We start from the raw sequence: 15,422 nt of genomic DNA on the forward strand, positions 1-15,422 counted from the left end.
CTGCCATGACCAGAACGCACCCTGGAAGGCTTTTCCAAGGACCTCTCGCAAGGTCCTTGTCATGACTGATTGTGTCTCTTGTAAGGACAAAAAAATTGGTTCATTACAGGGGTACTTACGTTTGAGGTAATAGAAAAAAGTGTGCTGGGTCGACTTCAGGGCTATGGGGGATGGCAGCGTTTGAATCCTGTGTTTTGCGAGGAACTCGTGGACTCATAGACTGTTGTGGCAAGGTGCTTTGTTGACATGGATTTGCCAGGTAGTGGAAATGTCTTTTATTGTCCTGATGACCCTTTTTCGGAGCCTTTACAGCACGTATATGTAATGGGCAGAATTAACTGTCTGTCCTTGAGAAACATTCCTAATAGACCACTCCTTTAGAACCCTTGCAAAGTTGTCTTTGAGTTGAGTGCTTGAAAGGATTTCTGGTTGAGAAACCGGAGTTGGTCAGTGCTGCAAATACGCCCATTCCAGCAAACCAATGTAGTAATTTTTCTCGTACCTGTGACATGATCCCCAACGTTTTGGCCAAGGAAGGACATAATACAGGCCGTACAGTATTTGAAGTACAGAATTCCACTCCAATTGTATTTGAAAAGCAAAATACAAAATACTTTTCACTTGGGTATTAGAAAAACAAGCTTCAAAATAGTATTTCAAATACGTAGCTCCTAAAATACAAAATACATTTGTATGAAAATTAAGAGATCTCAAATAAATATAACCTGCCTTTGCGCGTTATGGATATGTAGTTGCAAACATGAAGAAAACGATTTAAGGAAATAGGAAGTAATCTCTGAAGCACAGTGTTGCAGAAGTGTTATCAGACCTACTTCGACAGCATTTAAACAAATGTATTTTTCATTTTAGAATGAGAAAATACCAAAAATTTGTATTTGAAATACAAAATACATTCAGGTTCATGTTATTATTCATTATTTGAAATACCAAGTACAAGTGACAAATGTATCTCAAATACATATTTCAAAATACTTGTATTTGAAGTACAGTCCAGCCCTGGTTGACGCCATTTGAGACGATTTTCTGTTTCCATCTTCCAACCTTTTACTCCTCTTATTGACAATGTATTCAACAATTGATTTCACATGTATGCACTCTTCTATTGACCTAAGAATCTTCTCGGTGACTTGCTGTGAGAAGATGATAATGCACTTGAAGTAGTATGGATTAGAGTAGGGGGAGTAGCTAGGATCCTATTTAGTGAAAATGGGCACCCATCATACGTATCGCATGGCATGGAGAATCATGAGCGCTGGAGGAAAAAGTAGGCAAGTATTAAAATATTTCATATCAAAATATTTTTAACTTGATTCACCTGTAAATCGTCACTGAACTTCCCTTGAATGATTTCTCTTGACTCTTCAATGTGCAGGGGTAATGGACCATTTTGCATATTGTATGCTTGTCGAGCTATAAATACCTCATTACCTTCGAGGCACTTGAGGTGTGTTGGAACCAAGGTAGTGATGCCATCACTACTCTACTGATGCTTACTTCAAGATACTATATTATTCTTTGTAATCGGCCTGTAGAGGACTAGACAGTCAAGTAGAAACTAATTGTTTGGCCTTTACAATTTAGTAGATACTATTTTGAAATCTGTCAGAACAGCCAGAAGCACGCTGAAGTTGCACAATGTGTTCTATGTGACCACTCCTCTTCTCTTCTCTAAAGAGTAAGACCTTCCTGTCTTATTTAAGCAATCCTATGCTCCCTTCTACCTACTGTCATTAAATAAGAGGAAACTTGTTACCTCTCATGCCACTAGGGATGCTTACGTTATACTTGGAAGTTCCACAAGCATTAGCAAATGCCATAAGAGCAAACATATGTCAATATAAAATATGATGTTATTATTTCCCATAACATTATTTGGATAGAAAGGAAAAAAAGATAATATTTGAAGCGAATGCTTCATAAGTTTTTAGGGGTGTGACACTCCAGCTTTGGTGGAATTTCGAACAAAAAGGTAAAGTCTAGCATTCTACATTTTTTGCTACTACATTAGGCCACCCCCTCTCCCTTGGGCTACAACCTTGTCACGGCGGAAAGGCTTGCGCACTCCTATGACCCATAGAGCTGCACTGGTGGCATTAATTAAAATTATTCTTGGTAGGGCCACCCATGCCAGATAGGTCGAAGGGTAGGAGCCAGATGAAAGGTTGTCCATGTGATGGTGTCACATGGAAAACACTGTTGGAATGAAAGTGGGAAGCCCTACCAACTATCTCTTCCCTGAAAATATGGAGTGCAGCCAAATGAACCTCGGAAACTCATCGACCGGAACCCGTCCGCAAAAGGTGGATGTCGGTCACGGCAGCGAGGTCGGCAAGGTCCTCAGGGTCGTCAACATGCAAAATCCATGCAGAAACTTATCATCATCAACAGCAGCAGCAATGAAGACAGAAGAAATGAAGACTAAGAAGATGGAGAGGAAGAAGTCTGCTATAAATGCAGGGACATAGAATGTGAGGACAATGATGAGGGTGGGGAAGTTAGAAAATATCAAGAGGGAAATGGATAAAGGGAGGATACATATCTTAGGATTATGCAAGGTGAGGGATGGGGGGACTATTGGAGTGATGGTTATAGGGTTATATACAGTGGTGGGGAGGAAAGCCAGCGAGGGGTAGCTTAAGTATTAAATGGGAAGGGGGGTAAGAGTGTGGTAGGTAGGGACCAGGTAAGGGATAGGATTCTGGTGGTTGAAATTGAGGTGCGGCCCACAAACCTTGTGGTGGTTCAAGTTTACATGCCCACTAGCAATCGTAGGGAAGAAGTAGATGAGGTGTATGAACAGCTCGAGGAAATACCCACACAGCACACGGACACCTTTCGGACATCCGGTGATTGTCCGCCAAGTGGCCTATGGACATCCTACGGACAGCCGAATTCATACAAAATGATGTCCGCTGCAAGTCCGCATGTCAGTAAAAAAGGTGGCCTATGGACGACCTGAAATTGTCCGCTCTGGACACCTTGAGGACACGTTTAGGTTAGGATTGCATTTTGTTCGATACAAATAAATAATAGGTCCAGACAAGAATTTAAATAAATAAGGCATCAATTCCATGCACAATATTTATTTGGCTTCTTAAAATAATACAATGCAAGAAACTACATACATATTATTAAATTTTCTTCTTCCCCTGCAACCGCTCCTTGGCGTGCCTTAGCCAGTTTTGGATGGCAACCTCCACATCTTTTTCAGCGGTCATGCTCTCCTGCACTGCTCCTGTAATAATGAAGTATATAAACATTTCATTGTAGCAAGAAATTGTATCTTGTACGTAACAAGCAGATTACATAAGACAGGACGCTACAGTCTTATTAGTCACGTGTTTAACATTCTTAAGGTTTCAAAATTAGGAAACCTGTCCATTAGAGGCTGAATACATTTTACAAACTTTTCTTTAACTTTTTCTTGTTCTTAAATAAGAAAAGATTTTGAGTAAAAATATTAATATGTTAGTAATGTATACATTATGATTAAGAACATTTTTCATAGAATTGTTGAACTAGATTTTAATCCCAAATATGAGAAGACTGTTTGCCTGTTAGACCCTGGTGCACCATCTAGAAAAAAATTCTTTGATCCATCCTTGCCAGACAGCTAAGTAGAGGTCTCGAAAAAGATATTGGAAAAAGCATTCAAATGGAGGATAATATTTCTGAACAATTGGTCTCTGCTTGAAGATTATGACTACACTAGAGTGAATTGTGTTACATAAGCTGGAGCTAAGGAAGACTAATGCAGAGGAGCTGAATATGATATAGGAGTAAAGGAAACTAGAAAATTTAAAGGAGGAAGTTTAAGTGGACTAGATCTCTTGGGATTAGTGTGAAAACAGCCACACTGATTTGGCACACAAACCACTTAGCTGCATTGGCCGAGATGCAACTTAAAAAAAATAGAAACTTTGAAAAACTAGCAAAAACTTGCTGTAGTTAAGGCCATTCCATGATTTAGATCTCCGAATTCTTCCAATCTTAATAATTAAAATAGATCTTCTAATGTAGTCTGGTATCGAGGCAAAAGTGAAAACCTAGCTCACTGGCAATATTCACATTTCGACAGAGACATAACAGGTGAATAGCAGCTAAAGCCTGCTGTGAGCTACTGAAATTTCTATAGCTCCTACAACAACACCTACTTCAAAACATCTTAGTTAGCTAGAGCTACTAGAAAATAGTAGCTTCTGTAGTACTGTGCAACTACCATCCCTGTTGAATAAGTTATCCCATTCTTAAGTTCTACAGGTGTTATACATCGAACTTTTATAGAGCATGAGATCCTTTTCAACCATGTTTTTGGTAATTATACCTCCCATATGCAGAACAAAAATTGTTTTCAAATGTTTGAATTACTTGGTAGTGGAATCTGCATCTGAAAATAATACATAACAATACTATTTTCTCTACCTTTAGCATGGAAGGGTGAACCTTGTATTACAAGATGTTCAATAATTATTTAAATTTACTTTATATGAGCTCCCTTAACAGGAGCAACTTGCGAAAAAAGTATCCAGACCAAAATTATTCCTCCTTGCCCAAACCTATATAATAATCAAACGAATACTTACACCTCTCTCTCATGCCTTGCTTTAGCATGTTCCAGCCAACTCTTCACTGTAACTTCCACACTAGAATTGGTGGCTGTATCGTCCTGGTTCAGAGCAACATCTGTAAAGAATGAAGACAAATAAGTATACAGACAATTATAAGAAGAGAGACATACAAACTTATAAATAGAAATAGGAACTAAATAAAATACAGATAAGGTATTTTTATTCAACTCCACTACATGAAAGCTATAGTCAGTAAATGCCTCCAGGTAAATATATCAGGTTCACGATACTCTACACCAAAATGTGTACCGATGGCTGTACGAAAAGATGCACAAGTTCTATTTTCTGGGTATAAGATTTCATGCAGCAGTTTGAGCAAATAAATGAACCATGTAACATAGCCGTAAGGTTTGTTTACACAATATATCACTTATAATTAGACCTTGTTTAGATTCATCCCAAGTTTCTTACAGTCGTCCTATAGTTTCCACTAAATTAAATGCATGGATGACTAATAGCACAGTTACTTAGTTTGTAGTTAAATTAGTTTATAATTTAGTAGGTTAGCAAAGTTGGGCAGAAAAAATATATTAAACGCTATAAAAGTTACGTCGGCATTGTAATTTTTTAATCCCTAAGCCTTATCTTTACTGACATAATAGATCATTTATTTATTTAGGACCTAAAATTTTTAATTATTAACCTAGTTCCATCAAACAGATAAAGAGTATAAAAACTTTTTGTAAAAAGGCTAAACATTGGTGGTTATCCTATCATAACCTTAATCGCCATATCCTATCATAACCCTTCGACCTGAAGACGCTGGCAGGATAGCCAGCGAAACTGTTGTCAACCAACAATCTGACGCGGAAGAAAACCCTGGAGAAATGCAGAGATCAAACCATCGCCGCGGAAACCTACGCTCTAACATCCTATCATAACATTAATGTTCTTTTTCGATGCGTGCGTGAATATACATATCAAAAGAAATCACACGGTGTACTCCGATTTCAAAGAATTAATAATTTACGTGAAACCTATTAATCATATATGCGTGTTGCAAAATCCCCCGGTTACACGTAAGTACAATTCCTAGTTATATATATATATTTTAATATCACGAGATGTGGGTCAATTCCTAGTTATATTTATTGCCAAGAACCCTACTTGATTTGATTTAGGAACGGAACCAAACGGACCGTTCGGACAACAAATTCAGCCGTAGCCTACGTTATCAAAACAACAGGTTCTATTTTATACGCTAGCACTTACATTATTTCCTATACGTTCTCGCGTACAGAGACTATAGTACAAGAACTTCCACTTTAAATTATATCATGTAAACAAGGAACAAAAGCGAAAATTTCACCATGAACAACGGAAAAAGACGCTACCTTTAGTTGCCAAGTAACGGTTTTACCGAGACGGTCATGTTGTTCCAAGCAGAGCCATATTTTTCCTCGAGATGTTACAGGCTGAGTTATAAGAAATATAAGGAGCATGCGGAAACACTATACTGCCGACAGTGAACGCCAAGAAAAAATTATTTGGATGTCACATCAAACTTACTTGGAATACATGTAGCTGCATCTTTGTAACCGCCAAACCACCATGCTGTCTCCGGTGTTCCATTCCGGTTCCTCTGTTGGAAAGGAGGAACGGAGGAATGTGGAGAATCTGTATCGCGGAGTAGCGGTAGATTCAAAATTCGTTCGCCACCAAAAAATCTAGAATTTCAATATAAAGTAAAGGTACGGCAGTACTTACCTTCTATTGCCTATCCTTAAATTGGACAATTACAATGTCTAATCTGGGAATGAGGCCATCGATGCCGTGATAATTTTAGGAGAATTCTTACCATTAAAAATTAAAATGAATTTAAAGCGTTATGTTTCATTAAAATACTTTCCAATCAATCGCCTCTGAGATTTTTTAATCCCTAGAGAGTAAATATTAATTAATCAATAAGTTGAAAGAGTTCATTTAACCTGCAGGAATGGAATGTCCCCGAGACGGCTACGCGACGTCGGCAGGACATTGGTACATAATATAAAATTTCAGTAAAAATCGATAAATTGCATTATTCCTGTTGTTAATTTTTGTAAAAGTTGCTAAATTTAAGTAATTTTTATAATCATGAAAGAGTACGGGTTTATTGTTCATCCAACGCTTCTCAACCGTACAACATGCGGAAATTTTTAATTTTTTGAAAATTGCTAAAATTGTTGCTAAATTTGTTAAAACTTTAAAAATTGTTATAAATAATGTAGAGAGTCATAAGTTCGTTCAATTGTTGTTGTTTAACCCGTAAGGCATGTAGAAATTTTTAACGCTCGTAAATGTTACTTAAATTGTTGCTAACTTTGTTTAAACTTAATTAATTGTTATAAACAATGTAAAACTTAAAAATAGCGTACATTTGTTGTTCTTAAACTATAGAAGCGGTAAAAATGTCAAATTTTTTTTTTCGTTAAATAGTTTATAATTTCCTCCCAGAGTCCACACTCCAACAAGAGGATTACACTTGGTTACCTAAAATAATCCTCAAAATAACTCTTCCTCCACGAAAAATTTCCTCTTCCTCGATCGGGAGGAAGTATTCTGGCTTCAGAAACGAGAGAGAGTTTTTTTCTTTCTCCCTTCTCCTACACTCCCTACTCGGAGGAGGATCTCGAGACTTTCTCTCGGAGTTCCTCCTTGAGGAGGTGAGTGAGGAAACCAAAACTCCGAAACCCTGCATAATGGGACACTAGCTGGACGTCCGCTGGACATCCAAGATAGGACAGTGTGCGGACGGATGGCCAGGACAGCCGGCGGATGTCCTCTGGCTGTCCTGAAAATCCGCGGACACTGAGAGGACGCGACGGACGCGCAGCGGACGTCCTCTGGCAACGATGTGCTGTGTGGGTAATTAGAGACATCACGGGTAAGAAAAATCTGGTAGTGATGGGGGACTGGAATGCCTCAGTCGGGAAAGGGAGGGATGGACATGATATAGATTTTGGATTAGGAATATGGAACGACAGGGGAGAGAAAGCAGCAGAATTTTGCAGGAGAAACAACTTATTCATCACAAACATGTGGTTCAATCATAATAAAGGGCGAAGGTACACAGGGAAAAGTCCAGGGGATGTGGGGAGATATCAAATAGACTACATTATGGTAAGACAGAGGTTTAGGAATAGTGTGAAAAACTTGTGCAGGTTCCCTTCAGCAGATGCAGATTCAGACCACAACCTAGTGCTCATGCAATGCAACATAAGTTTCAAAAGACGTATGAAAGTTATGAAGGCGAGGAAATGGAATTTAGAAGTGCTGAAGGGGATTATGAGGAGAGGATATCAGGAATTAGTGGTCAATAGTATCTGGGAGAAGGGAAATTGGAAGTACACAGACTGTAGAGGTAGGGTGAGATAACATTAAAATAGGAATAGTCAAAGCAGTGGAGAAGTCAATTGGCTATGTTGACAGCAGAAGGATAAAGAAGCCTTGGGTTACAGAGGCAATGGTAAAAGAACTGGAGGAGAGAAGGAAGTGGAAGAGAGGGATGCAGAGCAGGGAAAATAATATATAGGGAACTAAATAATCGATTAAAACGTGAAACTAAGAGGGCAAGGGAGGCTTGGTGGTAAATACAGTGTGAGGAAATGGAAATTTTCCAGAAGGATGATGTATGCCAAAGTTAAGTCGCTATCGGGCAGCAAAAGAGGACAAGCCATGTCTAAAATTAAGGCTAGAGATGGGAGGATGCCAACCGAGCAAGAAGAGGTACAGGGTAGATGGAAGGAATACGTGGAGGATCTGTATGATGGAAGGAACAGGCCGGAGAGATTGACTTAAGAGGAGGAAAGTGCGGTGGAGGAGAATAATCTTGGGCCATGGATATTAGATTCAGAAATAGAGAGAGCACTTTGTGATATGAAGGCTAGGAATGCAGTAGGCGTGGTCAATATCCCGTGTTAGCTTCTGAAGAATCTAGGGAAGGATAGTAATTAAAGGTTTTTCAAACTGGTACGCAGGGTCTATGAGGAGGGATGTTAGCCGGAGGATTTCATTAAGATAGTTTCCATTCCGCCACTGAAAAAGAAGAAAGCTGTGGAATGCCGAGATTATTGGACTATCAAACTAATATCGCATGCGGCAAAAGTGGTACTGAGGATATTGAACAGACGAATGGAGGTGAGGGCAAACGAGTATTTGGGCGAAGATCAGTTTGGTTTTAGAAAAGGGAAGTCAACTCGTGATGCAATTGCAATAATGAGGTCCCTCGTGGAGAGGAACGTAGAATATGACCAGGAAGTATATGCCTGTTTCGTGGTTTTTGAAAAAGCATTTGATAGGGTGAACTGGGTAAAGTTAATGGACATCCTCAGGAGAATAGGTGTAGATTGGAGGGATAGATGACTAATTCTCAATCTGTATATGGCCAAGATTGTGCAAGTAAGGGTAGCAGAGGCAAGCATTGGTCGAGGTGTGAGGTAAGGCTGTCCTCTATCGCTGCTACTTTTTAACGTATATGCTGAGGAGATGGTAAGAGAAGTGTGGGACGAGTTGGAAGCTGGAGTGAAAGTGGTAGGAATGATGTTTAAATCAGTGAGGTTCGCGGATGATCAGGCACTGATTAGCCAGTCAGCGAGGGGACTGCAGGCTATAATGGATACGTTAGACGAGCGGTGCGAGGAGTATGGGATGAGGATCAATCACAAGAAGACTAAGGTAATGCAGTTTTGTAAAGCATCGTGAGTGAGGAATGTGAGAGTCCAGGTAAAAGTAGGTTGGGAAAAACTTGAGCAGATAGACCAATTCAACTATTTGGGCAGCACATTAGAAGAAAACGGACACAGTAGCAAATATATCAGGAATCAAATTGCACTAGCAAAGGAGGCGTTCATAAACAGGAAAGAGATTCTGAGAGGATCGCTGTGTAAGAATTTAAAGAAAAGGTTATAGTGAAGAGTTTGATCTGGAGTGTAGCTCTCTACGGTGTGGAAACGTAGAGACTGAGGAAAGAAGACAAGAAAAGATTGGAGGCTTTCAAGATGTGGGTCTGGAGAAGGTGACATATACGGAGAGGAAAAGGAACGATGAAGTGCTGGATATGGTTGGTGAGGAAAGGCAGCTTTTAGATGAGATATGAGGGAGACAGAAGGTATGGATGGGAAGAGTACTTGGCGGGGAGGGGATGTTGAAAATGGTGTTAGAGGGTAGAATGTTAGGGAAACGAGGGAGGGGGAGGACAGGAATAGGATTTTTAGATAGATTGAAAGGGAGTAGGCCTTACAGTGAATTGAAGAAGGCAATGGGAACGAAACCCTTGGGGCGGGTTCGCGGGATACACTCCTGGGGCAGGGACTATAAGCGATCAGCTTTTCTCCTCTGCCACCAGAAGGGGAAGGACAGAAAGGAATAAGGAAAGGAGGCACCGCCGCGATAGGAGCCCGACGACGCCTCCAGGGAAAGGACGGGGAAGGAAGGAAGGGACGAGGAAACCTGCACCGTCACAAAGGCGGGCAGGTCCTACTCCTAACGAAACCATGCTTACACAATTAATGTGCTACCAATTTTAGTAGATTTTCCTATGAGGAAGAAAAATCTATCGATCAAATCGGTAGATAATTGAAGAAGGCAGTGCTGGAAGCAAAGGGGCTCTCAGAACACTTCTTAAGTACTCTATGGAAACCTACCTTAATCGGTAGAATACTATAATAATTAGGCCACCCAAGTAATGTCTGAGTGTTGCTGTGATTGTTAGAAAGTGGCTTGCAAAAGAAATGCGTTGAAAGACAATGAATCCTGCTTGAGGGCCGTGTGAATGTTAGAGCCTCCAGGAGGATCTTCAATATGTATCATTCACCCCTACCCAGCTGAACACCCATCTTAAAGTCTGATGTCTTACCATCAGTTGGGTTTTTTGGTCTTGTCATCATGACAACAGCTTTCATGCCTATGTCATCATCAGAATGCCCAACTGATCGGACAATATAACTTTCTGATAGATATTTGCTATCATATCTTCTTGTCTCTTTTTGCCTTGTAATTACCATGTTTTCCAGAAATAGATTGTATCATGAGTGTATTATAGATTGTATCATATATTGTATCTCATTCTACTAGAGTAGATGGTATAAAAAACCAGTGGTACTATTTAGTAAGGGACCATATTGATCAAGTCGGAGACTTAGGATAGCTGATCATAGAAAGAATCTTTTGCCGCAGGATCTACGTATCTAGGAGGGGGATCTATCCAGCTCTCATCTCCCCCATGATTACGCCACTGACAATGAGTCCACAGGTTCATCTCAGCTATCACCCTACCTGACTTAAGGATGATGAAGGTATTATATAGCTGCAAGTGAGTGAAAGGGAGTCACGTGAAATTTATCTAACACTTTACTCAATGGAAATGGAAAGGACTTCCTGATTTAGACGGGTAGAATAAAAAAATAAGCAAGGTCAATCAAGGCCTTACATGTGAATACATATGTCTCTCGCTCGCGAATAAAATCTCCATTAAATGCCATGCCTCGAACTATCGTTGTTTTTCCAGTTCACATACAATTATGGCTTTGCACGATATCTTTGATACCCGACAACGACAGGACGTTTTGTGTAAAGGGCGCTCCGCAGTCGAATTTTAGTTCCGCTTTCGGCCGCCAGTCAACCCTCCTTGCAGTTCGGTGGACTCCCGCACTCATGGTCTGTGGCGCTCGTCTCTCGCAAGTGGGCGAGGCTCGCAGTCCAAGTGAAGTGATGAAGACGGTGAAGAACCGAGACGATTTCCGCGACGTCCCGGCGAGTGAGTGAATCGATTTGCATCGAACATGGGGCCGGCATTGATTGATAAGTGTCACTTGTATTTGATTTCATGAATGAATACATCAAGGCTGCATCACTTACAGAGGTACAGTGGGGTGTGGGGTCTCGGGTGGTTGCAGTGGTTGTGTGTTGAGTGAAGGTGATTGGTGAATTGTTAGGGCTGTTGCCGGGATACTTACCTACCTGCGTTCATCCTCGCCTGGACCGCTTTGGTTGGAGCGGCAGCTCAATCGGGATTCTGTCACTGAGGTGGGTTCCCCCCGAGGTTAAAGCGATGATTTGCTTTCCGGCGGCTCGCGGCTTAGGGGCTGGTCTGCAATGGGACATTAGCCGTAAGATGAAAATATTCAAAATCAAGGCGCAGACGGAAACAGTTGAGAAATGAGCGATCGACGTGAACAAAAGAGATCTTTGCAATCAATTAATGCTCGCAATAATTCGGACGAGCCTAATACAAAGCATTTTTGGCCATCCGCGACCGGTTTCGTTCCTCAATCAGTCACGGACCAAAGTTGGTCCTCGGACACTCGTGGCCGATGTACGTCGGTCGTTATAATCATTCGCTTCCGAAGTCGGCCGTTCGTGATCGAGAAAAGGTTTCCAGTCATTTGCAATCAAACACGGTCGCTCGCGAATAAAATTCTACATTCAATGCGATATCGCAATAGCTATATGCCTCGGATAATCGCGGGTTTTCCAACTATAAATGCCCGGTTATACGGTACATCAACACGTGCGAATTGGTGTCTAAATGTATGAACGAGTGAATGAACAAGAAAATGCACAGTGTAACCACACAACTAGAGCGGACGCACGTACAGAAAATAGAACCTGTTCTAAGTTGCTTCATGCATTCGTCCATGTTCCGTTTCCGGTCCACAAAAATCGGTCATGCAAATAGACATTAAGGCTTACGAGTTAATGTCTGTTTGCATGAATGATTTTTGTGGACCGGAATGGAACATGTACGGATGCATGAACCAAATTAGAACAGGTTCAATTTTCTGTGCTTGCATTTGCAAAAGTTGGGTGGTTACACGGCGCCTTTTGGCGTTCATTCTCGTATTCATACATTTAGATATTAACCCGTACGTGTTAATGTGCCGTGTAAACAAGCCTTTAGATTCAGTGTCTAACTATGGAACAATAATCGTAAAAAATACATAGCAGCAGTTTTATTTTATTCGCAATCTGCTGCACTGCCATACATCTTATTAGAATCTCTACAATTTTTTTAGTTTCATAATTTAGTTCCAAATGTATGAAAAATTGGAGATTCATTCATCTCGTCTACTTTGATAAATAAAATAATTAATATGTGGAATATTATATCCAGTTTTGTAGTTGCGGATGAAAATTTGGTGTAGTTTTCAAATAAAATTCATCAATTAAGAATAATGATGCCATAACAGTGGCGCCGACTCCATGGGGCTTGAGGGGGCCCGAGCCCCCTCAAAAATTCGTCATGGGTGTGGGGAAAAATTTTGTCAGGCTTGCTGATTTTCCCCGGAGTGTCCAGATATCGAGATTCGAGTTCTCAGGGCTCTAATGTTGATCATATGACTGTTCTTAAATGCTTAAAAACTTAAAACTCACTCTTAAAATATTTCCCGGGGCAAGATCCCCGGTTTGGGCCTCCCCAATATTTTTTGTAAGTCGGCACCCCTGTGCCATAATAATCAAGGTTAGTAAAGACGAAGAAAGCTACGCTAGGAGTTATTTTAGTATTCATCACCCTGAATTTAAAGCCTCAGGGATCCTTTTCATTGTTGTGTGTTGTTTTGTGTTTAAATTCAAGGTAAAGCTTGTGGGAGATATATAGGCCATCTAATGCTTGTCGCGAAACATGAGTAAATGTTTAGACGCAATTGATTTACTTCATTTTTTTTTACCAAGAATAGCATATAACCTTTTCCTCATCTCATAACAAGGGAATGATATCCTTCCTACTAAAAAAATTTACAACTGGTACAATGTCTTATTGAAGACCTTAGATGTAGATATTGTATCATACAAAGCCTAAGTATTAGAAAAAATATACTATATAATGTTTTATTTTTCTCGAGTCTTATCGCCTGATATAAAAGCCGTTTTAAACTAATTAATGCAGTCCTAACCTTCAAAATAACGTGCTCCACGTAAAAAACCTTTCTCGTCGGCCGCCTTGCGTTTGCTCTGTCATTCAAATGAATTGCTCTGAGTTTGAGGTGGCCACTGCATGAGTCTGATGATAGGTTTGTTGGCTTTGGGAAGTGAGTATGATAAATAAAGATGTCGTACTGGCAACCAGTTTTATTTGCCAGCTCCAAACACGTGTTTCGATTGCCTTGCAATCATCGTCTGGTAGAGAGCATCCATCAATTGCGGGAGGTGATTAAGGAGGGATGGAGGGGGTCAAGACAATTCTCAGCCAATTTCCCGTGGGGAAGAGGGGGGATCCCGGCAAATATCACGTATTTTTTTCCGCAAGAAACAGTGTTAAATTGGGAGAAAGCTGGGTTGAATAGAGCACGTAATTGGTAATCTTAAATACTTAAATACTAATTAATAGATCCAACGCAACGAAGCATAGATTAACGTATTTAAACTGAAAATACGCATTTTGAACAATCTTACTATGTCTTACTATGAGGGTCGGGGGGTGGGGGATCCGTAAATCGTCAAAATCACCTCTCGTATTTAATGGACGCCCTCGTACTGTCTCAACCCCAGACTGTCTCGTCGGCATCCTTGTGTTTGCTCTGTCATTGAAATAACAAGAACGTACCAGAGGCGCAGCTAGGAATTAAGGCTGGGGGGGTTAAGGTGCAACTCATACCGGGGTGTGTGGGGGTATGGTATACCCACCAGGATAAGCGGTAGGTGCGAGATTATTAAATTACGGAATTTTAAGATAAATGGTTCAAAACGGTGAGTTTTACGGCTTTCTGAGGGATATGTTATTTATCCTCACACTTTCCTATTTGTAATGTCAATCCAATTAAGTAAAATGGATTAAACTTAAAAATTTCTTTGAGCTCTGGGGGGGGGGTTTAAAGCCCCCCCCTCGCTGCGCCACTGTACAGCACCTGATGATAATTGCAAGGCAATGGAAACACGTGTTGTGAGCTGTTAAATAATATTAGTGGGCCGCCTTTGGTTATCATTCGATTTGCTGTTCCACGATATCTCTCCGGAAAAAAAGTTGACTTTTGGGAAGTGAGGTAGAAAATGCAGTTTCGGACATGGGCTGGGAGACTGAGTGGTTTACATTATTCTTAGGTCGAATGGACGGAAAGCTGCGAAATGTGAGACACGCTGACGAGGCAGAATCGAAAGAAAGAGAGCATATTGATTGGAAGTGGCAATCGTAGCAACAATAAACAAGGATTTGGTGTTTTCCCGGCGAATCTTGTTGTTGAAGTCTTATCGGGAAATCAGCCGGGCCCAGGATGGACATTGCTGCCGACGTTTCAATGGCTTTATATGCCGACGTTTCAATGGCCTTCTATGCCATCGTCTTCGGGGCGAATGATGGACCTGGTTAGTGCCGGGCTTATATACACAGTTGGGGCGATTTTTGAGTCCGTAATTTGTTTTCATAATTCCGAAGGAAAATGCGTAATCAGCGGCATCAAAAAAATCAATAAATACTCAACTTTGATTTCGATAGGTTACCATGCCGCACTATTCAGCGTTTTAAAGCGATAATCACCTATGTTACTTTTTTTGCAAAGGAAAATGTAGGCTAAACTATACCGCATCCTTTCCCAACGGATTGCATTTCATCTTCTATACTATGAGTTATCATTTTATCGTAAAATTTAATAAAATTACGGAATATTGGCGTTGTTTTAACATCAAATTAAAAATAAATTCGTATTGCTTCTGTTTCCTGTTTACTTAACTCAAATAGGAGACCCAGCAGTGAAGAATTAGCCTTCTGAAGTGGACGCTTATAAAGCCACGTAATGGGAGTTCACCGGCAGTTTCGTGTTGGCTCACTTTCATACTCGTCTGTGCCGTATAATGTATTCT

At 40.5% G+C, this 15,422-nt stretch overlaps 1 protein-coding gene across 1 annotated transcript in view; it reads left to right on the plus strand.

Annotated features, from left to right (window-relative positions):
* The first annotated feature begins 11,326 nt into the window (after window positions 1–11,326).
* Window positions 11,327–15,422, plus strand: part of LOC124163280 (transmembrane protein 198) — a 190,101-nt gene continuing 186,005 nt past the window's right edge. The window contains exon 1 of the mRNA XM_046540076.1: window positions 11,327–11,654. The gene's annotated coding sequence lies outside the window, so the exon portion shown is untranslated. The remainder of the gene's footprint in view (window positions 11,655–15,422) is intronic.

The sequence above is a fragment of the Ischnura elegans genome, chromosome 8 (genome assembly GCF_921293095.1).
Source record: "Ischnura elegans chromosome 8, ioIscEleg1.1, whole genome shotgun sequence".
Lineage (NCBI taxonomy): Eukaryota > Metazoa > Arthropoda > Insecta > Odonata > Coenagrionidae > Ischnura > Ischnura elegans.